This window comes from Podarcis raffonei, chromosome 16 (assembly GCF_027172205.1).
Source record: "Podarcis raffonei isolate rPodRaf1 chromosome 16, rPodRaf1.pri, whole genome shotgun sequence".
NCBI lineage: Eukaryota > Metazoa > Chordata > Lepidosauria > Squamata > Lacertidae > Podarcis > Podarcis raffonei.
This window is the reverse complement of record NC_070617.1, coordinates 31,454,495-31,478,177: the sequence shown is the minus strand read 5'-3', so window position 1 is coordinate 31,478,177 and position 23,683 is coordinate 31,454,495. Positions and strand designations below refer to the sequence as shown.

Genomic DNA, 23,683 nt, shown 5'->3' with positions numbered 1-23,683 from the left:
GCACGGGGAAAGCACCAGAATTGTGGAAAGCTGGTTTAGTTAATCATCCAAGTCTATTTTGGAACCTTGGGTTCACGCACTCTTTTGTCCATTGGCATGTCCCAAATCCCTCCCCCTTTTCTAATTTTGTTCAAGCCATGGTTTACTTCCAAACCGAAACTGAAAACTTAGATCAAGCCACGGTTTCCAATTCTGCCCTAGAGAAAAAGGACAGCTTGCCCGATTCAAGCGTCTTGACAAACTGGATCTCTTGAAACTACAAAGAATGGGAGCAAATCACCTTGTGCAAAGAGGAATGGGAGCATGAGGTTCGTTCTGGCTCCTCCGAACAATGGAGGACCAGGCAGCAGTACCAGCTGGGTATGCTGGGAGTTGTAGTCTAAAACCCCTGATTGTGGAATGCTCTCCCCAGAGAAGCTTGCCTGACACCATCACTACATGTTTTTAGACGCCAGGGTACAAACAACCTCTTTACCCAGGCCTGTGGCTATTAAATAATCTACAACCTGTGAAAGTGTGGGGGACTGTTATTATTATTATGATTATTTTACTATTAGGCTGTCTGCCATTATGTTTTTTATTATGTTTCTTTCACTGATGTTCTGTAATGTGTTTTCTTAATGTTGTACAATGCCCGGGGATCTTCTGATAAAGAGTGGTATATAAATTGAATAAATAAACAAAACACCTGGAAAACATCAGGTTGAGGAAACATAGGGTTATGTGAGAGCACAAGAGGAGGAGGCCATAACTCAGTGGTAAGGGACACGCTTTGCATACAGACAAACTATATAGATTCAACACCTGGCTTTTCTATTTTAAGAGGATAAGATATAAGGCAGTGGTTGCCAATGTGCCATCTGGAGGCCCAATGATGCCCTTGAGATCTTCCCCACCTGCGAAGTTTTTGAACCCCACTCCCAACCTATTACCTTTTTCTCCCTTGAGAAGCACACAGAATGGCCCAGGAAAGACTAATAATAATAATAATACCTTTATTGTCATTGTACAACCTGCGTACAATTAAATTAAATGAGCGTCCCTCCCCACCCCAAACACTCAATCTCTTACCGAACAACATACCACCTCGCAAGTCGATTTCACTATGTTATTTTTCGTTCAACAGCCTAACAGCCCACGGATAGAAGCTATTTTTTAGCCTGTTGGTACGGCTGATTATACTTCTACATCTCCTGCCCGAGGGTAGAAGATTAAAGAGGTGATGGCTGGGGTGTGAGTCATCCCTGAGAATTTTTCTCGCTCTCCTAAGGCAACGATCCCAAGGGACAGCCCATGATATCATGTGCTGTATTCACCACCTTCTGTAGAGACTTTCTGTCCTTGGCTGTCAGGCCAGCGTACCACACTGTGATACAATATGAAAGGAGACTTTCTATTGTGGACTGGTAAAAGGAGTTCACCAGTTGTTGTTTAACATTATTCTTTCGCAAGACCCTGAGGAAATGGAGTTTCTGTTGGGCCTTTCTGACCACCTGAGTTATGTGGGAAATGATTGGTGTTTAAAAAAATTGAAAATATGATATTGAGATGTACAGGTTTTGATGGACTTACTGAATGAAAGATATTGTTCCTGTACTCAAGAGTCGATGTCAGGCCAAGACCTGCTAGCTGCTCCTCCAGAAGGAAGAAGCCTTCGCCAAAGAAGAAGAAGATTGGCAAAATAAACTTTTGAACTATGCAGGATAAATTAGATAACTTGAAACCCAAGAAAGAAAGGACTTCAAATTTTAAAAAAGGGGGTAAATATTTAATGCATATCCTTTGAGCTTTGTGTACAGATTCTTACACTGGTATAACTTTTAAATGTCACTTGTATTAAGATGAAGAAGGTTTAAAACTGGATCATGAAGAATACGTATAAGGTTTTATGGACATGCATGAACAAGTATTAAACAATCAAACCAAGAGGGGGAGGGAAGTAAAGCAAAATTTACTTATGATTTTTTTCTGTTTTTTTATTTTACTTAATTTTTTTATTTTTTATTTTAAAAAGATTGCTGTTGTTATTTTTTATTCTTTTATGCTATTTTTGGAAAATTAATAAATTATTATCAAAAAAAGAAAAGGAAAAAAAGAGAAGCACGCGGAATCAGAGGAGGAAGTTACAAGAGTGACACTCTATCTCACTTCCTCTTTCAGCTCTATGTGCTTGTCAAGGTTCAGATTCAATCTGACTTTTACCCAGATCCCTTGGTGTGTGTGTGTGTGTGTGGAGGGGAGTATGTGTGCATGTGTGTTTCTGCACTCTTTCTCTCACTTTCTTGAGGGGAGGGGGCAGTTTGATGAAGGGGAGGAGGGAAGTGAGGTGGTGGTGTCCACAACACTTGCTCAAAAATCCAGATGTGTCCATGGGTATAAAAAGCTTGCCGACCCCTGCAATAAGGTGACGGGGAAGATCATCTCCCCAAGACCATGAAGAACTGCTGCTGCAAGGGAAAGGAGACAAAATATGGGGCTTAATGGACAAATCGTCTGACCTGGTTTAAGGCAGAATGCTATTTGCTTCGTGTGCATTTCCTAACACAAAATCCCTACATTTGCAGCCTGCTTAAAGATTTCAGTCACATTTGGATGGCTCGAAAAACATTCTTTTACCTTTTCAAATATTTTTTAGAAAGTCCCACTTTGGGGACCGTGTCTGGTAATGAAACCGAAATGTAGCCTTACTCCCCCCCCCCGCACTGAAAACGGTGATTACAATGGCAGCAGCTGAACTCCCAAATGTTTCACTGCTACAGACAGCCTGCATGTATTAAGGGTTTTCCAGAATGTGGAGATGGCGGTACAGCAGAAAGGCAGATCAATACCTGAACTCTATAACGGCGCTGAATAATTAACTTAACCTTGCCCCAGTGAGTGATGACCAAGGGGTTTTTATTGAAAACAAATTAAATTATTTTTTATGAGCCCAGGAACATTGTTCAAGATAAAGTGATCTTTTCTCATTTTCACGCTACGCTCTGCTTCTAATTCAAGCCCTACATTTCACAGTACCTCGCCAAACCTTCCCACAATATCCCACATTCTTAATTCCAACAGAAGGAAGCCATTTTCTGCAGCATTTCATGCTGGGTTTTTTCCTCCCTTCCTTTTTTGCTCTTTACCACTAAAAACAGAGTTGCATGTGCAGTGTTCATATGAAATCTTAAAACTAATTCAAGCCTGCCAAACCAGCAGCTTGCTGCTGTCAAGCCACAGATCAGTTCAATACTGATAGAAGTCCACTACCCACTGTCAAGGTTCCATAATGTTCAGTTGCCAAAAATTTGATTTTGTTCAACAATATTTACATACCGCTTAATCAAGAAAAACTTCTAAGCAGGTTTACATTAAACAAAACATTTGTTTGAAAAATGACAATACGGTCATACCTTGGATCCCGAACGCCTTGCGAGTCGAACATTTTAGCTCCCGAACGCTGCAAACCTGGAAGTGAGTGTTCCGGTTTGTGAATGTTCTTTGGAACCCAAACATCCGACGCAGCTTCTGATTGGCTGCAGGAAGCCGCCAATTGGAAGCTGCACCTTGGTTTCAGAACGTTTTGGAAGTCGAACGGACTTCCGGAAAAGATTCCGTTCGACTTCCGAGTTACCACTGTAAAACCAAACACTGAAAACAAAACATTAAAAATACCGTATTTTTTGCTCTATAAGATGCACCAGACCACAAGACGCACCTAGTTTTTGGAGGAGGAAAACAAGAAAAAAAATATTCTGAATCTCAGAAGCCAGAACAGCAAGAGGGATCGCTGCGCAGTGAAAGCAGCAATCCCTCTTGCTGTTCTGGCTTCTGGGATAGCTGCGCAGCCTGCATTCACTCCATAAGACGCACACACATTTCCCCTTATTTTTAGGAGGGAAAAAGTGAGTCTTATAGAGCAAAAAATATGGTATATGATGTCAGCTGCCCTCTACCATATTTCTAATTTAGTCATTATTGGGCCACCAAAATGATCAGGGGGATTGGAACAGCTCCCCTATGAGGAAAGGCTGCAACATTTGGGACTTTTAAGTTTACAGAAAAGATGAGCAAGAGGTGCTATGATGGAAGTTATAAAATTATGTACAGCGTGGGGGAAGAGAAAATATTTCTCCCTCTCTCATGAGACTGGTACTCAAGAAAATCATCCAATGGGGCTGAATGTTGGAAGATCCAGGACAGATAAAAGAAAGCACTTCTTCAGGCAGCAGATACTTAAAGCATGAAACTCAAGAACAGTGATGGCATCCAACTAGGATAGCTTTAGAGGAGAATTAGACAAATTGATGAAGCATAAGGCTATCAAAAAACGAAGATCATGGCCACTGGTCCCTGGCAAATAGAAGGGGAAGAAATGGAGGCAGTGAGAGATTTTACTTTCTTGGGCTCCATGATCACTGCAGATGGTGACAGCAGCCATGAAATTAAAAGACGCCTGCTTCTTGGGAGAAAAGCAGTGACAAACCTAGACAGCATCTTAAAAAGCAGAGACATCACCTTGCCAACAAAGGTCCATATAGTTAAAGCTATGGTTTCCCCAGTAGTGATGTATGGAAGTGAGAGCTGGACCATAAAGAAGGCTGATCGCCGAAGAATCGATGCTTTTGAATTCTGGTGCTGGAGGAGACTCGTGAGAGTCCCATGGACTGCAAGAAGATCAAACCTCTCTATTCTGAAGGAAATCAGCCTTGGGTGCTCACTGGAAGGACAGATCCTGAAGCTGAGGCTCCAATACTTTGGCCACCTCATGAGAAGAGAAGACTCCCTGGAAAAGACCCTGATGTTGGGAAAGATTGAGGACACAAGGAGAAGGGGACGACAGAGGATGAGATGGCTGGATAGTGTTCTCGAAGCTACCAGCATGAGTTTGACCAAACTGCGAGAGGCAGTGGAAGACAGGAGTGCCTGGCGTGCTCTGGGGTCACGAAGAGTCGGACACGACTAAACAACAAAAGGCTATCAATAGCTACCAGCCATGATGGCTATGCTCTGTCTCCACAGTCTGAGGCAGTAATGAATACCAGTTGCTGGAAAAACCATAAGAAGGGAGGGAGCACTTGTGTTCAGGGTCCTGCTTGCAGGTTTCCCACAGGCATCTGACTGGCTGCTGTGAGAACAGGATGCTGGACTAGATGAGACTTTGGCCAGATTCAGCAAGCTCTTCTTGTGTTCTTAAGGGCTCTTCATGTTGCCAGGCTCCCTTCCCACTGCTTGTCTATCAGCTCCATCTGGTACATAGGCTGAGACCCTACCTACCTGCAGACTGTCTCCCAGAGTAATGCATGCTCTAGTTACGCTTGGACTACTGCAATGCGCTCTACGTGGGTCTACCTTTGAAGGTGACTCGGAAACTGCAACTAATCCAGAATGTGGCAGCTAGACTGGTGACTGGAAGGGGCTGCCGAGACCACATAACACCAGTCTTGAAAGACCTACATTGGCTCCCAGAACGTTTCCAGGCACAATTCAAAGTGTTGGTGCTGACCTTTAAAGCCCTAAACGGCCTTGGCCCAGTATACCTGAAGGAGCATCTCCACCCCCATCGTTCTGCCCAGACACTGAGGTCCAGCTCCGAGAGCCTTCTGGTTGTTCCCTCACTCAGAGAAGCAAAGTTACAGGGAACCAGGCAAAGGGCCTTCTTGGTAGTGGCGCCCGCCCTGTGGAACGTCCTCTCATCAGATGTCAGGGAAATAAACAACTATCTGACTTTTAGAAGATGATCTGAAGACAGCACTGTTTAGGGAAGTTTTTAATGTCTGAAGTTTTATTATGTTTTTAATGCTCTGTTGACAGCCGCCCAGAGTGGCTGGGAAACCCAGCCAGATTGGTGGGGTATAAATAATAAACTCTTCTTCTTCTTCTTCTTCTTCTTCTTCTTCTTCTTCTTCTTCTTCTTCTTCTTCTTCTCGCAGCACAACCTACCCAGGACTCGCTCTATTCTATTCTTCTATTATATTCTTCTGTTTAATCATCTGGTATATTGCTTCACTTCGCATTGCAACTTGTAAACCAAATAATGAAATATTTTCTGCCATTGAAAATCATAAAACCATGAAGTCATTTGCTACAAAGAGAGGATGTGAGAAATCATTTTTTATTATTATTATTTTAAATACAGGCTGGAAGTCTTGAGGCACTTTGCAAGAAAGTTCTCCTTTTTTGCCACTTTTAACAGCAAAAGGCACTTCTGGGCCTTGCTTCTGCCAAAATGCAGCAGATAACAAGCATCTGCAAACTACTGCCCTCTGCTGTCAAGTGCCACAATTTCCTTTATCAAACGGCCTTTGAGAATACGCTGGGGAGCCATGAAGCAGAAATGCTCAACTGCTGGGTAAGGCAGTGTCAGTGTAAAAACTAAAGAGGACTCTGTTCTCTTGCTAATTGACATGTTCCAACAGAAGACAACAGTCAATGAAGCAGCTTATTATTTCCTACTGGAAACAAAAGAATCCTCATCAGAGGCGGATTTAGGGGAGAGCAACCAGTGTGGAGCCTCTGGGTTGCCGAAAATGATTTACAATGCAGCGTGAGAGGCGGAGGGGCACCAAATTTTGGCATCACACAGGGCACTGCTGAAATTTGAGGCCCCAATATCAGCCACTGTCCCCATTTACATGGGAGACTTGCTGGTCTCAAGGCAGAAACTGAGCCAAATCATTGGTCCATTTAGTTCAGTATTTCTGCACTGATTTGCAGCGGTTTTCCAGGATTTTGGGTAGGCAGCCTTTTCCAGCCCTACCTGGAAATATACTGGGAATTTAACCCAGGTATTTCTACATGAAAAGCAGGTGCTGACCACTGAGCTATGGCCACGTCAGACCCACAACTCAATGGCCGAAATGCTGGACCTGAAGCATTTACTCCCCCCCCAAAAAAAGCACTTACACTTGATCTTAGCCAATAGCTATTATTTCACAAAAAGTATCAGCTGACTCTTTAATACAGTGGAGACTTGTACTAAAGTTGAACAGAAGCTCCTCAGGCAGTTAATAAAATCAGCATAAATATCACATCATAGTAATTGGATATAGCAAATTTAAAAAACAACTAAGGACAGACAGGTCAGGAACTGCTCAGCTACTGGTAAGTCTGAAATCTGAACATTAGCATTCTAATCGGCTGAAAGCCATCTTGGGGCAAGGGGGAAGGTATTTTTTTGCAAGTCTAAAAGCTGAGTTTCTTTGGGCAAGTGCCACGTGCGAGAAGGTCCTGGATCTCAGATTCACCTGCTGTGCCTTAGATGGAACAAGTTTTCCTTGGAAGATCTTAAGAGACAAGAGAATAGGCATTTTTTAAGTGAACACCAGAATCCTGAGGATGTTACCGTATTTTTCGCTCTACAGGACGCACCTGACGATAAGACGCACCTAGTTTGGGGGGGAGGAAATAAGAAGAAAAAAATTCTGAACCCCAGAAGCCAGAACAGCAAGAGGGATCTGGCTTCTGGGATAGTCTCTTGCTGTTCTGGCTTCAGGGACAGCCTGTGGAGGCTTTGCGCAGCCATCCCCAAGCTAGAACAGTGAGACGGAGCGCTGCGCAGCACTCCATCTCCCTGTTCTGGCTTTAGGCTTAGCCGCACAGTCTGCATTCACTCCGTAAGACGCACACACATTTCCCCTTACTTTTTAGAAGGGAAAAAGTGTGTCCTATAGAGCGAAAAATACAGTAGTTAGTGTTGTGCAAGTGACAGAGCATGGTTTTAAACTGAGGACACAATCCATAGGAATCCTGTAGCTTCTTGAGAAATACTCCAGTCTGGTGCACTTTCCCTCAAATCCGCTTCTGTCTGATTTGAAAGAGCTGCAGTTAAGCTGTGGCGTGTACATTGGACAGCCACTGGACATGCTCAGATGACAGCTTCGGTGAATTGGAGTTCGGCATGTGGAAACAAATCAGGTGATGGGCATTGTGTGAAGACATCTCTCTGGCCCCTCCCTCGTCCGTGCAGCGATGGTAAGACTGCAATGTGCAACACAGCAGAGGGAAATTACCGTATTTTTTGCTCTATAAGACTCACTTTTTCCCTCCTAAAAAGTAAGGGAAGATGTGTGTGCGTCTTATGGAGCAAATGCAGGCTGCGCGGCTATCCCAGAAGCCAGAACAGCAAGAGGGATTGCTGCTTTCACTGCACAGCGATCCCTCTTGCTGTTCTGGCTTCTGAGATTCAGAATATTTTTTTTCTTGTTTTCCTCCTCCAAAAACTAGGTGCGTCTTGTGGTCTGGTGCGTCTTATGGAGCGAAAAATACGGTGCCTTGCCATGTTTCAAGCCCCTAAATTGTAAATACTACACAAACAATACACACAGCACAGTATTAAATATCTGATGACTTGCCATGCTGAAAATGTGTTCATTGCATACCCCCAGCCGATGAATGACACAAGGCATGAAGCAGTAAGAAAATATCTTAACAGAACGGCATTCTGCAATGTGAATACACATGGGTCTTGTTTTAGTGTTCCAAAATTAAGAACCATGGTTTCATCACTCTCACCCCCTGGAAGCCAGCCAAGGAAGCATCGATGATAGGTCATTCCCCTGCTTCTCTCCAAACTCCTATAAACATGCATCTCGAAAAGGCATCAAAACAAAATTTACAATTCCAAAGCAAGTTACAGCCCTCTCTGGTTGAAGCATGGCATGCTGAGAGGTTAGCATTTAACAGATTTCCAGAGAGATTAGCAATGTTGCAGCAAAAACAGCCAAAGAGTCTTGTGGCACCTTAAAGACATATTTACTGTGGCACAAGTTTTTGCAGACTCAATTCCACTTATAGAGACAAAAGTTTCTTAATCATTCTACATATGTTAATTAGTTTACCAATGCCAGGCTACCTGTGATATCTATGACTGTTTCTTCAAAATGGTTCCTTGCCCCACTATAAATATTAGTAATACAATCATCTCAGCAATTATCACCCATCTGCTACTGTAAAGGTGGCTATTTAACACACATTTAAACTCTAATAATCACTGATTTCAGTATCTCCTGGCAATTCAACTCTCACAATTTTCTGCTGTATATACCTGCCAACTAAGATTTCACCACATGCTTCTGTCAAAGGGGGGCTGGAGTCCACAAAAACTTACGCCACAACAAATTTGTTAGCCTACTTCCGTAAGACATCTTGATTAAAATTAGCAGGAAATTCCAGAGGCCTGTGTGGAACGCTCCCTCCCAACCCCAACCCCCAGCCCCAATCTCGCACCAAAGGAAGTGGATGTAACAAGTTTAAGGACAGATGTCAGATAACTATAAGCAGCAACAGCATTTCGTTGGGAACCCTGCCAGCAAATTAATTGGATTACTCAATCAAAAGAAACTGTTGACAGTTAATGGCTTGCAAAGACTCATGAGGGTTGCTTTACGGGAGATTTTCGTCTCCGTTTGCCGATTAAAATGCACTACTGAGTGGCGAAGTTTACTTCGGCAAGTAGAAGTTAATTTGGTTCCAGTATTAAAGCCAAAGCAGCTGTTTGCATCAAGCTGGTGCCTGCCGCAAGGCTCCGAGAAAAGCTGCTTGGCACAAACTGACCGTCTCAAGAGCTCAAAACAAGAGCGAGACTCTTATTCCCTACAAAGTTTGTACTGCTGGGATACCGGAGATTGCTTTTCAGCTTTTTGGTGTTGATGCTTTCATAACCACTGGTGGTGGATCATGCAAAAGATTCTCCTGGTGGGTGTTCTTAAAAGGTAAAGGTAAAGGGACCCCTGACCATTAGGTCCAGTCGTGGCCGACTCTGGGGTTGCAGCGCTCATCTCGCTTTATTGGCCGAGGGAGCCGGCGTACAGCTTCCGGGTCATGTGGCCAGCATGACTAAGCCGCTTCTGGCAAACCAGAGCAGCGCACGGAAACACTGTTTACCTTCCCGCCGGAGCGGTACCTATTTTTCTACTTGCATTTTGACATGCTTTCGAACTGCTAGGTTGGCAGGAGCAGGGACCGAGCAACGGGAGCTCACCCCGTTGCGGGGATTCAAACCGCCGACCTTCTGATTGGCAAGCCCTAGGCTCTGTGGTTTAACCCACAGCGCTGCCTGCGTCCCTTGTGTGGGTGTTCTTAGACCTGGACAAACACCCTTCCCTCCCCCAACCAACGGCCCACTGGAGATCCTTTGGTGTTGGGGATCCTAGATAATCGCTGGCCAGGGTAAAAGCTAACCCTGTCAAGGTAGCACTGCTTCCATCCCTACAATCCCCCAACCTGAGCTAGGGGAAACTCACGATTGTTCTCTGGGTGTCCTTGGAATTCACAAAGACAAGAGCCAAATAAACCACTCACTGTCTTTCGAGCCTCAAGTCTACGCTTTATTTGGCAGCAAAGAACCAAGCAGCCAGGGATCAGATTCGGAGCCACACTTACTTAAGAAGCCACACCAGGATAAATGCAATGCTTTAAGGAGGTTATAAATACAAGCATTTATAATAGAAGACAGTTAAGAAAAGACTTAAACAGCATAGACATAGCTTTGGGAATTTGAGTACGAAATAGAAAATAACAAAGCTAGCTTGCCTCACCCTAATACAAACCATTAGAGTTGTGGACCCAGGGGCGGGGGCATCCTGTTTCACCACTCGAGGCGAAATAGGAAGTGCCACGCTGTCCTGCCGTTGCTTCTGCCACCACCGATCTGCTTCTGCCGCCACTGTGTGCCCTGCCATATCCACTGCTGGCAGAGAAGCTGTGCCACCCTTGGCGCCAATTTCAGGAAAGATTGTGCTGGTGATTTGTAGGGAAACCTCTTTCACTCTGCAAAATCTGGTGCCAGCTTCTCTGCCAGCGGTGGCAGGGCATCCACGGGTGTGTCATGGGGCAGTGACCTCGCCCTGCCTAATGGCTGGATCAGCTCTGCACGGACCCCACCAAACTGGCAAGCTGCATCCAGGTATACACAGGTGTTGCAATTCACAATCCTCATGCAACTGGGATCTGGCTGTGCTCACGACCTCCAAGCCTGATCGCCTCTTTAAACCCTCCTACAGTAGTCTGTATCCTTCTCACCGCTTTTTAAGTTTACCCCCCCAATCTTTCCCCCTTTCATTTAGTTACATATTTGCACTGATTCAGTACTGTCCTGCCATATGCAGACGCTGACCCCCCAGCAGGACGAAGGACCTGTGTGGTCCCGTTCACACAGTATTCCATATCCTGACTACACACACACACACACACACACACACACACACACAGAGTATATTCAAATAAGTCAGCAAAGCATCCAGCAGAAAATAGATCGCATGGTGTTTGGGCACTGGGGCATATAATGATGGTTTGGCACAGAGAATGATGAATGAGGCACAACCAGCAGCCAACCAGCACAGAAGAAAGCAGAGGAAAGGGGATGAAGTGGAGAGGTGGGTGGGAAATTCTCTACCCAAAGGTGTGATTTGTAACTTTATCAGGGTGATGCACTTGGAAAGAACAGATAGATTTCAAGAGTGGTGTTGCACAAAGTGGAGGAAGAACCCAGAAGGGAAGATCTGGTTTGGCGGGGGGAGGGATAGATTATAGGAAGTTTTCTTATACCAAGTCAGACCATTTGGTCCATCTAACTCAGCATCTAACTTCCTGCCATACCTGGAGATGCTGGGGGTTGAAACCAGGCGTTCTGAGCACAAAGTGGATGCTCTAGCACTGAGCTACCTCTAATATGAAGCTATCTTGCATCAAGCAACACCAACTTGCTTAGTAGTGCTGCTACGAGATGATCCTTCTGACTGCAGGTGCCAGGGATTGAACCTGGGGCCATCTACACACAAAGCAAATGATCAACCACTCACGGAGCTACAGCTATTCCGCCTCCACCCGCACAAGGCAACACAATGCGGCAGGATCACCATAGGCTGATTACAAGAGCAGATGGTAAAAGGGTCACTGTGAGCAAACCCAAGCTCATTTGCACTCCCACTACTGCTCTGTATCTTAATCTTAAATTTGTTCCACTCATGAAGTTGGTAGCTATAGGAAATCAAATGCAAAAATGCCTTGGTGCCTGAATGAAAACAACAACAACTCAAGTATATGGTGGATCTATAGGAAGAAGATGCAGCCCATAATTTTAGCTGCAGTTTTCAGCCAATCCACATCAAAGAGGAGGCGGAAAAAACATATTTCTGTTGCCTTTCACTACAGGACTTTTGATCTGGCAGTACTCTAGCTGTTGAAAACTCTGCCCGAAGGAATAGATGGTTTAAATATTTCAGATACGCAGATAGCAGTCCAACTGAGTTTTAATAGCTAGCGGGGACAGATTTCACCACTTTTTTTTGTATGTATCAAAAATCATTCCAGCCACATCTCTCCTTTTTTCACTTACCAGTTGGGGATTCAGAAACCACAGGTCATTCGTACAGCCCTCAAGCAGTGACCCAGCCTGTTTGACTCCAAAGAGTGAAGAGAGACAGTTGCAGAGAGACAGCCAGACTCCTAGAAAGAGGAACCGGATGTCTTGTTCCCAAAGAAATCACAATTTTTGTTGACAAAAGAAAAAGCTGGCTCGAAGGATGGGGTGGGGAGAGAAAGGAAACGAGGTCAAAAGTACAAGCGGCTTTTTTACTTGTTTTGACGAATGCAGCTATTTTTTCATTCTTTATCTAAAGCAATGGAAGAAAGCATCAAAATACCAGTCTTTCTCTCTCTCTGTCTCTCTCTCTCTCTCTCTCTCTCTCTCTCTCTGTGAAGGACCATGAACACAATGGTAGTTCATGTGCTTCTTTGTATGCAGGAGGTTCCAACTTCAATCCCTGGTATTTTCAGGTAGGGCTAGGAGGGTACCTCTGCCTGAGGCCCTAGAATGCTGCTGTGATTCAGGACAGGTGATAACAGGCTGAGATAGACCAATTGTCTGCTTTGGTATAAGACAGCTTCCTATGTTCCTCTAACATCAAGCAGATTGGTGCCTGAGCAAAGGAAGTATAGGAGAATCTCAGGTCTATTGATAAACTGCACCACTTTGCATAAGGAGGCCTTCTGTCTGGTTCCCTGTAGCTTCACTTCTTGCAGAGAGGGAACTGCCAGAAGGCCCTCGGAGATGGACCTCAGTGTCCGGGCTGAACGATGGGGGAGGGAGACACTCCTTCAGGTATACAGGGCTGAGGCCGTTTAGGACTTCAAAGGTCAGCACCAACACTTTGAATTGTGCTCAGAAACACACCAGGAGCCAATGTAGGTCTTTCAGGACTGGCGTGATAATGGTCCCTGCGGCTGCTCCCAGTCACCAGTCTAGCTGCCGCATTCTGGATTAGTAGTAATTTCCGAGTCAACTTCATATGGGATGATGATAGTCGTAGTTCAAGATCACCTGGAGATCACCATGTTGTTTACCCCTGCTCTAGAGCTTTGCATGAGAAAATGTGAAAATTCAGAGGCAGTGTTCTGCTTGCAAGAGGGTGAGCATCTGAAGAGCACTACGCAAACTATCGTGTTACTGCAAACAGCCCTTGCAGCTGTGTTCCTTCTGTTCATGGTCCCTTGGACCCAATCCATGATTACAGTTATAAACTTGCAGCTTTCGAATTCTGGGGCTGCGGAGAGGGCAATGGTGTGCACAGTAACCTTAAAAAGGTAAAGGTAAAGGTACCCCTGCCCGTATGGGCCAGTCTTGACAGACTCTAGGGTTGTGCGCCCATCTCACTTAAGAGGCCGGAGGCCAGCGCTGTCCAGAGACACTTCCGGGTCACGTGGCCAGCATGACAAGCTGCATCTGGCGAGCCAGCGCAGCACACGGAACGCCGTTTATCTTCCCGCCAGTAAGCGGTCCCTATTTATCTACTTGCACCCGGGGGTGCTTTCGAACTGCTAGGTTGGCAGGCGCTGGGACCGAGCAGCAGGAGCGCACCCCGCCGCGGGGATTCGAACCGCCGACCTTTTGATCGGCAAGCCCTAGGCGCTGAGGCTTTTACCCACAGTGCCACCCGCGTCCCACAGTAACCTTATTGCTCTCCAATATGTTTGCTCCCCAAGGAGCAAACACGTTCTCCAGGGCGCAGTATTTTATGAAGGGCAAAAGCCAGGCCAGAAGCTTCACAATGGCTGGCACTTATATTCCACTGCGGTGTGCAAGGGTACCAGGCGGAATGATCGTAATAGGAAGCACTTGCCTTACAGCACTAAAATAATGGATTGAATTCTTCACAGGACAAATTGCAACTTATCAAGCCCAAGTCATTCCACATTCCACCGCTTGTCTTCTTTAAGAATTCATGCTGCTTTATGCAAACATACATTTTTCATAAAGCCACCATCACAACTCGCACAAAGGAAGAAAACTGTAGTCTGTTCTCAACACCAAGAATCTGTGGTGAGTATCTTTTGTTAGTTAATAGTCTCAGCACAGGTCTTTAATGTGCTTTGAACAGAGAGAGCAGCAGCAGCCAAAGACTTAATGTTTAACCAATTAGGTTATTTGAAGGCTTCGTCATCATTGCAGGCGGGTCAAAAACGCACACACCAAGAAACAGAGCAGCATTCTGAGTAAAAACAGGCAGGCAAGAGTGAAAGCTGGCAGTCTATACAGTCGTACCTCAGAAGTTGAACGGAATCAATTTTGGAAGTCGTTTGACTTCCAAAACATTCAGAAACCAAGGCGCAGCTTCCAATTGGCTGCAAGAAGCTCCTGGAGGCAATCAGAAGCTGTGGAACCCATGTTGGACATTCCGGATCCAAAGAACGTTTGCAAACCGGAATACTCACTTCCGGGTTTGCGGCATTTGGGAGCCAGAACGTATGACTCGCAAGGTGTTCAACTTCCGAGGTATGGCTGCATATTTAAAGGTGAATTTTAAAACACTTTTTTTTTTACAGTTTACATGTGCCATGTATAGGGATGGGCGTATCTGTCAAATCTGGGTTTCCTCAGTTTCTAGTTGTTCCTCTCTTAAATTCAGTTTCCACATTAGCTTGTGAACCGTTCCCCCCCCCACCCCCAGTCCTCACAAAAATTCATCAGCATTTTAATCTGAATTTACCTTGATATACACAAGTTTATATGCAATTTTGCCTAATATACATTTTTTTCACAGCAATTTCCCCGAATATAACGCATTTCTGTACTTTACCCTAATATATGCATTTTTACACACATTACTTGGCTGGATGACTTCACTGCAAAATTTGGAGAAGTGCAAATTTCAAAGATGCCAATGCGTATTGCTTTGGAAAGTGTGAAATAGGTATTTCCACCATTAAATGTGAGCTGAATATAATTCCTCCCCCCTCCCTTGTTATGTGTGTGCCATATTCAGCACACAGATGCACACGAATGAGAAGGATGCAAACACATGGTCCTAATGTCACAGCATTTATCCAAAATGCACAGGCCTTGACAGGCTGTCAACAAACTAGCCTTCAAGCAATTAGCTAAAGCCTTTTTGTGCATCTCGAACTGCAGCAGAGAAACAAGCAATATTGACATAGACTGATAACCTGTTACCAGGGTCAGGGGCCTGCAGTCCTGCAGGTGTCACTGGACTCCCATCACGTCAGGCAAGCATAGCCAACGGTCAGGGATGATTGGAGATGTAGTTCGCAAACACCTGGAGGGCCCTGGATTCCCCACCACTGCTCTATTAGTTTACCGGAGTGTCTAGATCCTGATCATTACTGCCTTTTACCCCCTTATAATTTGATATGGAACGGCGTCATTTCACTCACCTCTGCAAGCCGCTGCAATTTGCTGAATATTACTACAAACCTCTAAAGTCATTATTAATGAAGCTCCCTCTACAGCAGTAGCTACAGAGAGACCAGAGTAGAATGAGATATAAATCATAAAGTGATGGGCACATTAAAGCTGACATTTCCAATATTTTGCCTGTCTCACATCGCTGCTTCTCGTTATCACCCTTTGTTCCATATTTTATTTATTCTATGTGATTAACTTTATATGGATCTGTTAAAAACATGACAGCTTAACATTGTTATAATAATTGAAATCTATTTCAGAGCCTTGATTTGCCAGTTTGTTGTTCTACAACAACAAATACTCACTTAGCGGCCTTTGAATAAAGAAGCGCATTGGTAAGCTTATGTAAAAGCAAAGAACAAGTTTGCATTTGATTTTTAAGATGCGACGAAAAAATAAAGGGGATGGGGAGGGATGAACACAACTGCGTCTTTACTAACACAATCAAAGGAAAGGCAATGAAATATTTTTTAAATATTTTGCTCCTCATACTTACTAAAATGAATACTTAAAACAAAGAAAACTACTTCAACTCTTTTGAGTATACCAGAGGGACATGGACCAAGGAGAGTTCATGTGATTAAAAGAACCATCCCAGATAGCTAAGTTGTGCAAAATCAATATTGAAGAATCATTTATTGTTATGTGATGAATACAGTGGTACTTTGGGTTAAATACTTAATTCGTTCCGGAGGTCCGTTGTTAACCTGAAACTGTTCTTAACCTGAAGCACCACTTTAGCTAATGGGGCCTCCTGCTGCCACCGCACCGCCGGAGCACGATTTCTGTTCTCATCCTGAAGCAAAATTCTTAACCCGAGGTACTATTTCTGGCTTAGTGGAGTCTGTAACCTGAAGCGTATGTAACCTGAAGCGTATGTAACCCGAGGTACCACTGTATGGTCAACTGAATGAGTTCCTACTTTAACAAGCACAGCTTGGATTTTCAGGTACCTTTTGGCTTTTACCTGAAATCTGTTTTCCCCATTCCTGGTAGTTTCTATTGCACAATTACAAAGATCAAATTTGTGTATACCTTTCCATGAACTGGTTTGTTGCAGTTCCTTATGTACATCCCAATAGAGAAATATGCTTTCTCCTTGAAAGAAATTATTTTCAATTATATTGAGGGCTGCAAAATTTGTTCTGGAAAGTAAGGAATTCTGATCTCAGCATTTAAGAGACACTGAGATGTTTTGATTTTGATAACTCACTTGATATGAAAAGCACAAGGCCGCAATCCTAACCCCCACCTACCTGGGAGTAAGCTATACTGAATGCAGTAGGACTTACTTCTTAGTTGGCTTGCTCTGCCAGCAGTACACCTCAGTATATCTATTTCTTGATTATTTGTGATCTCACCTCTTTTTTTAGCCTGTAGGGTGGGTACTGTTGTGAACTGTTAAAACATGTTCCTATTTAAATAGTGCCATACTTATAGATTGTGGTGGCTTTTTATTATTATGCAATAACATACATATGTAAGCATTCTTGCACATAGTTCTGTAGTTTTACACCAGGGATGGGAAATGTGTGGCCCTTCAGATGCTGCTGCACTACAAAACCCATCACCCCTGACCATGCTATCTGGGGTTCTTGGAAGCTGAGAGTCCAACAACTTCTGTAGGGCCAAATATGCTATGCAAGACCATGTTTTTGACCAATTTCCAGCATGCTATGGGAGAAACTATCCCCGTTACATTACTACTGCTTCGAGAAATATCGTGCCTTGGTCCTCATCATTTCTAAAGTTATGTTTATTCAATGCATTTGTCTTCTGTTTTATTGTTTTTCTAATTTTAATCATCTATTTTGTGCTTGTTTTTAACTTGCGCGTACTTCCCTTGTCAATGCAGAATGTCTGTATTCATTAAGCACTTTTTCTTCTTACATTTTATGTTTCCTAGTAATGGTAACTGTTGTTGTTTAGTCATTTAGTCGTGTCCGACTCTTCGTGACCCCATGGACCAGAGCATGCCAGGCACTCCTGTCTTCCACTGCCTCCCGCAGTTTTGGTCAGACTCATGTTTGTGGCTTCGAGAACACTGTCCAACCATCTTGTCCTCTGTCGTCTCCTTCTCCTTGTGCCCTCAATCTTTCCCAACATCAGGGTCTTTTCCAGGGAGTCTTCTTTTCTCATGAGGTGGCCAAAGTATTGCAGCCTCAGCTTCACGATCTGTCCTTCCAGTGAGCACTCAGGGCTGATTTCCTTCAGAATGGATAGGTTTGATCTTCTTGCAGTCCATGGGACTCTCAAGAGTCTCCTCCAGCACCATAATTCAAAAGCATCAATTCTTCGGTGATCAGCCTTCTTTATGGTCCAGCTCTCACTTCCATACATCACTACTGGGAAAACCATGGCTTTAACTATACGGACCTTTGTTGGCAAGGTGATGTCCCTGCTTTTTAAGATGCTATCTACTTTTTAAGATGCTATGGTAACTTAAATGACTAATAAATGGCTAGATATTGAGATTTCTTGACTTTATTTGATGTACATTCCTAAGAATTTGGGTTGGGGTCCAGGACAACTTTGTAAGCACATCAAGGGGTCAATGAACTTAGAGGTTTGGGAAACTCTGCTTTAAATAGTTATTTCTGAACCTTATGTACACAACTGTGGCATGGAGCTCACACACTGGAACACACAGGAATGCCTTTCACAAGCTATGATAAAGGGAGCTTGGGAAAAGAAGGCTGTGGCAACAGTGAAATCTGTGGGATTGGGGGATCAAGAGCCAAGACTGAGCCATTTCCCTGTCTGTGGAGGTGGGTGGGTTGAGAGAGAAAGCGATGAATATATGGGCATGAAAAAAGAACGTGTGCCAAAGACGGCAGAGAGACATACATCGAGGGAGATGTAATAGGGACAGGGGCTGAGGAGCTTGGCAACACTTTTCATCCCCTTTGCCAGTCCCCAAAATTGGCTTCTAGTGTCGTTCACAGCAATTAAAATGAAATACAAGGAACAATATAAAACACTGCTGGGGGGTGGTTCTTGGCTATGTCCACACATGATGGAAGGGTGCCTGGACAAAGCCTCTGCTCATTCTGACAGCCATAGCGTCTGTGACAAACACTGCAGATGATCCAAAGAATACCACAAATTGTCAACATACCAATTGGTTCTGTGCAAACATTATAGGCAAGAAATTAAAATACAGCAATCCAGCGCTGGGGAATCTAAGGGTCTCCAGCTGTCGCTGAACTACAACTCCCATCATCCATGACAACCGATCGTGCTGGTTAGGGCTGATGGGAGCTGGGAGCCTAACAATCTATGGAGGTGAGATACAACCTCATCCTTGCATTAAGCAAAGCAATATCTAACTGCAAAACACGGTATGTATACAGCTATTAGGCGTGGTCAGGATACGGCACTTGTACACAATATGGAAGTGCTTGTGCACTCAATGCCACCACCATCATCCTGGTGCTTCCCTGGCCGCCCTCTGCCTTGCTACATCCTCACCCCAGCAGTCCACCTAGTGTGCCGTGACCGAGGTATGGACTGCAAGTGTTTGTAATCCGAAGTGTTTGTAACCCGAGGTACCACTGTACTATTGACAACTAGTCCTGCTTACATTTCAGTATATGGCATAACATTTCAATTCTCACTGAGTCATTAAAATGGTCAGCTTTTAAAGTGATTCTGAAAACACAAAAAATGGATATTTCAACAACAAAACTCAGTGTTGTTGTTTTTTTGCACAATACTCCTGGTTGAGGAATAACCACATATGCTTTCTGTGTGGTATAAATATTGCACAATGGTTGGGGGGGATGCTTAAGAGCAGCTTTATTATGCAATGCCAGAAACAGATGGCCAAAAGAAGAGTTATGCTTGAGAATTGTGGAGGGGGTGGGGAATCATAGCAGCAGTCATGAGTATTTATCGCTTTTCACAGTTACCAGGTAAAACATTGATCAATTCTTTCAGCTGTTACCCAACAGCATTAATTTCTTGTTTCCCCCTCTTGCTTTTGTACTAAATAAGAAAGCCATTTATTAAGCCCTAAAGATGTGTAGCAATTCATTTACAACTCCAAATCCAGTCACACCTGTAAAGTACTGCTGCTTGTATAGTTCTACAGCTTGGGAAACAAATTAAACTTTGGCACATACTTAAATTTTAACGTGCATTTGATTCACCACACTTGCTTGTTTTTATGGGCACACAACACGTGCGCTTCCACTTGGCTTAAGCTTACCGCAAAATTCCTATCTTCTAAGTATACAAAACATGGATTGAATAAATATAGGAGCCAGAGGAACTGGAATAATCTAATTTTGAATACTATCTGAGAAACACCTTGTCACAGTTCCGAGTCCAATTCACTGAAATAAACAGGGATTATGCCTTAGCCTAGTGCTGTTCTTTGACAACTCCTCTATATTTCAACTGAGATTAAAGATAGTTCTGATGGGTTGTGCTATTTATGAAGGCTGGTGTGGTACAATGCATTACACGGGGAACTACTATATTTAAACTACGTCAACTAAATAAGTAATATAACATCTACAACAATGTAAGAGGATTCACTTATTTTTACTAGAATCCTAATACCATATAAAGCATATACATTCACTTTTAAAGTGGTTTTCAATATCCACCGTTTCACTCAATGCCCAGGTGAGTTTACTTACAACAGATGTATCATGTAGTTTAATGTGCCATTTTCTTAATGTAATCATTTGAAAATTCCTCAGGTATAGTTAAATCTTGGTGTTACAATGATGTAAAACATAACCCATTCTTTTCCTTCCGGTACAGTCCATTTTAATATTTAAAATATTGAATACTTTTTAAGGTAGAAACTTAACTTTCCAAAAGCACATATTTGCCTTCAGAATCCTCTAGCAGCCATAAGATCACAACCAATGAACAAAGTCCCTTCCCTCTTGTCTACATTTCAGAAGTTTCCAATCATTTTTATATTATAATTAGCTCTTGATACCACTGCAATATCATTTTTTAAAATTATGTTCCTTTAATCGTATTTGATATTGTAGTAGAGTCGCAATACCATTGATATCATTTTAAAACTATTTTCATGTAATATAGAAGCTGCTTTATTCATTTACTTCTTAATTACTGTGAAATGTCATTACTACCAATTTTATTTATTACATTTATACCTCACCTCTTTCCCCACAACAACCCTGTGTGGTAAAAGGTAAAGGACCTCTGGACGATTAAGTCCAGTCAAAGGCTGGAGCGCTCATCTTGCTTTCAGGGGTTGCAGCGCTCATCTTGCTTTCAGGCTGAGGGAGCCGGCGTTTGACCACAGACAGGTTTCCTGGTCATGTGGCCAGCTGGACTAAACCGCTTCTGGCACAACGGAACACTGTGACGGAAACCAGGGCACACAGAAACGCCATTACCACAGCACTGCTTTCACACTGCTAGATTGGCAGGAGCTGGGAAAGAGCAACGGGAGCTCACCCTGTCTCAGGGATTTGAACCGCCGGTTCTGAATGGCAAGCCCAAGAGGCTCAGTGGTTTAGACCACAGTGCCACCTGTATCCCGTGTGGTAGATTAGTCTGAAAGACAGTGACTGACCCAAGGACCAAGTGGGGAACCCTGGTCTCCCAGGTCCCTAGTCTGACACTTTTAACCACTACAGCACACTGGCTTTAAGGTGACTGTGATGGCGCATGAAGTCCAATACAGCTTGGTACTCAGATACTTAAAGGATCGTCTGTCCCTTTATCAGCTTACCTGTCTGAAGACCATCAGTGGATACCCTTCTTTGTGCTATGTGGCGAGATTTGTGGCTACCTGGTGAGATTTGTTATGCTGAGACATGGGAGAGTGATTTCTCTGAGCTGGCACCCAATTTATGGAATGCCTTCCTCTCTATGATCTACCGGGAGCTGACCTTTTGCTTTCCAGTGCCAGCTAAAATCATGGTTGTTCACTCAGGTGTTGACAATGTGTTACTCCCAGGACTGGGTGCTAAAATGTAGTTGGCTGTGTTCTGTAGACCAGTGGTTCCCAATTGGTGCTCCGCGGACCCCTGGAGGTCCATGGCACCATTCATGTAACAAAAAAACTACCATAGAGGTATCGAAATTTTCAAAAGTAGGGGGTCCATGGCTTTGCTTTTGAAAAACAGGGGGTCTGACGTACTTAGTTAATTGGGAACCATGGGCTACAGACTGCCAAGAGGCTGATTTGCTTTATCTGTCCTCATTTTATTGTCTAATTCTATATATTATTGTTGGTTGTAGGGGTTTTTAAATTGCTGATTGCATCCCACCCACCCCTGGGATGGCTTGCAATGAAAAGCATGTCACACATACTTTAAATAAATTAAAATATTATTGTCATTTAAGGGTCACAAACTCCACATGACCAAGAATATACAAAGAGGGTGCACCAAGAGTTAAACGCTAGCCTCACAGTAAAGACTCTCCACTGGATGACACCAGCAGCTATTTGAATACACTTTACCAAGAATACCAGAAGGCTGGATGCTCCTGGAATATCTAGTCAGTTTTCACAACCAGCCAGCATCCGGGGCAGACCTCACCATAAAGTAATGTGAAAATAGTTAGATGATAGATTCCAGATTTCCATGCCTCCAGTCTCCATTTCCGTATGTCACAAAAAGGCTCAATGGGTCATTATTTTGCTTCAGAAGCAAAGTATCTCTTAAGGCCAGCTCTGACAGCATGTACAGTTGTATTGTCAGACAATGATCATCACAAGTACATCAGCAGAAAACCGCTACCTCTAAAGCTGTCGCACGCAGCACCCAAGGCTGACTGAAGACATTTATTCTTTAACTCTCACTGTAGTCAAAGGTTACTTACAACCGGCAGATGGAAACTGACTTCAAAAGAGCTTTGAAGAATCAAGGTCAGAGAGAGCTAATGCCCTGAGGATTTATAGCAGTCACGAAAAGGCATTGGCACATACAACTAATTATACATATTGGACGGTGGCTATTAGCTATAGCACCCATGTTCACGTAGCCTAATATATAAAAAATATGTAGATACTTATTTATAAATGGCTAACAAAAAGTGGTATGCAACACACTTAACAAAAAATGAAGGTCAAAATACAATCAATAGAGCAAAACAAGTAATAATCAAATATATGCTGAGCAGCAAAAATGAGATACCAAGCCATATTGCTATTTCCCAAAAGTTTATTTAAAAAGAAATGTTTTTAACATGCGTCAGAAACCACAGATAGACTCATGTTGAATGTCCACAGGGAGTGTGTTCCAGAATGTAGGCACCATTATGGAAAATGATCTCTTCTGAGTAACTGCCAGGTGGAGCTCATGAACGTGCAACCGTACCAGGAGGGCCTCTTTGAATGACCATCATGACCAGGAACAATAACGGAGAAGGTGATCTCTCACATAAACATGTTCTATACTAAGGGAACTCTGGGAGAGGTGAGTGAGGGGAAGTTCTGTTGTGCAGCCAGCTAGGACTGCTCATGCTAGTAGAACTGTTTAGTTTCACATTGCCTGTTATTATTTTTGGAGAGGGTTGTTTGAGATAGTGTAGAATACTGCCTTCCAGTGTTTAAAAACTGTGCTCACAATGAGTTGCACTAGCTAAGTCCTACTCATAAGGAAACCTATTAGCTTCAATGGGTCTACTCTGAGTAGGGGTAGCATACACTACCCATTAACAATATTTTATATGAAAAACAGTAAGAGAGGAACTAATATTGCAAACTAAGGGGGCAACTCTATATGCACTTATGTGGATAAGCAACCATGGAGTAAATGAGATTTAACTTATTCTGAGTTGACATGCATAGGAATTAGATATGCACAGGAAGAACTGGATAGCTCAGTTGGTTAGAGCATAGTGCTGATATTGCCAAGGTTACAGGTTCAATCCCCATACGGGACAGCTGCATATTCCTGCATTGCAGGCAGTTGGGTCCCATCCAACTCCACAATTCTATGATGCTATGATTGACCTGTAGAACATTGGGGTCTGCCGTTAAAACCCTAACCAGGTTTTGAA

At 43.5% G+C, this 23,683-nt stretch overlaps 1 protein-coding gene across 3 annotated transcripts in view; it reads right to left on the bottom strand.

Annotated features, from left to right (window-relative positions):
- The window catches only part of TANGO2 (transport and golgi organization 2 homolog), an 88,950-nt gene that overhangs the window by 57,617 nt on the left and 7,650 nt on the right, over nucleotides 1-23,683 (bottom strand). The window contains exon 1 of one of the 3 annotated variants that reach the window (XM_053369484.1): nucleotides 12,317-12,396. The exons of the other annotated variants lie outside the window; for them this stretch is intronic. The gene's annotated coding sequence lies outside the window, so the exon portion shown is untranslated. Of the gene's footprint in view, nucleotides 1-12,316; nucleotides 12,397-23,683 lie in introns of those variants that run through there. 3 annotated transcript variants of the gene reach the window in all.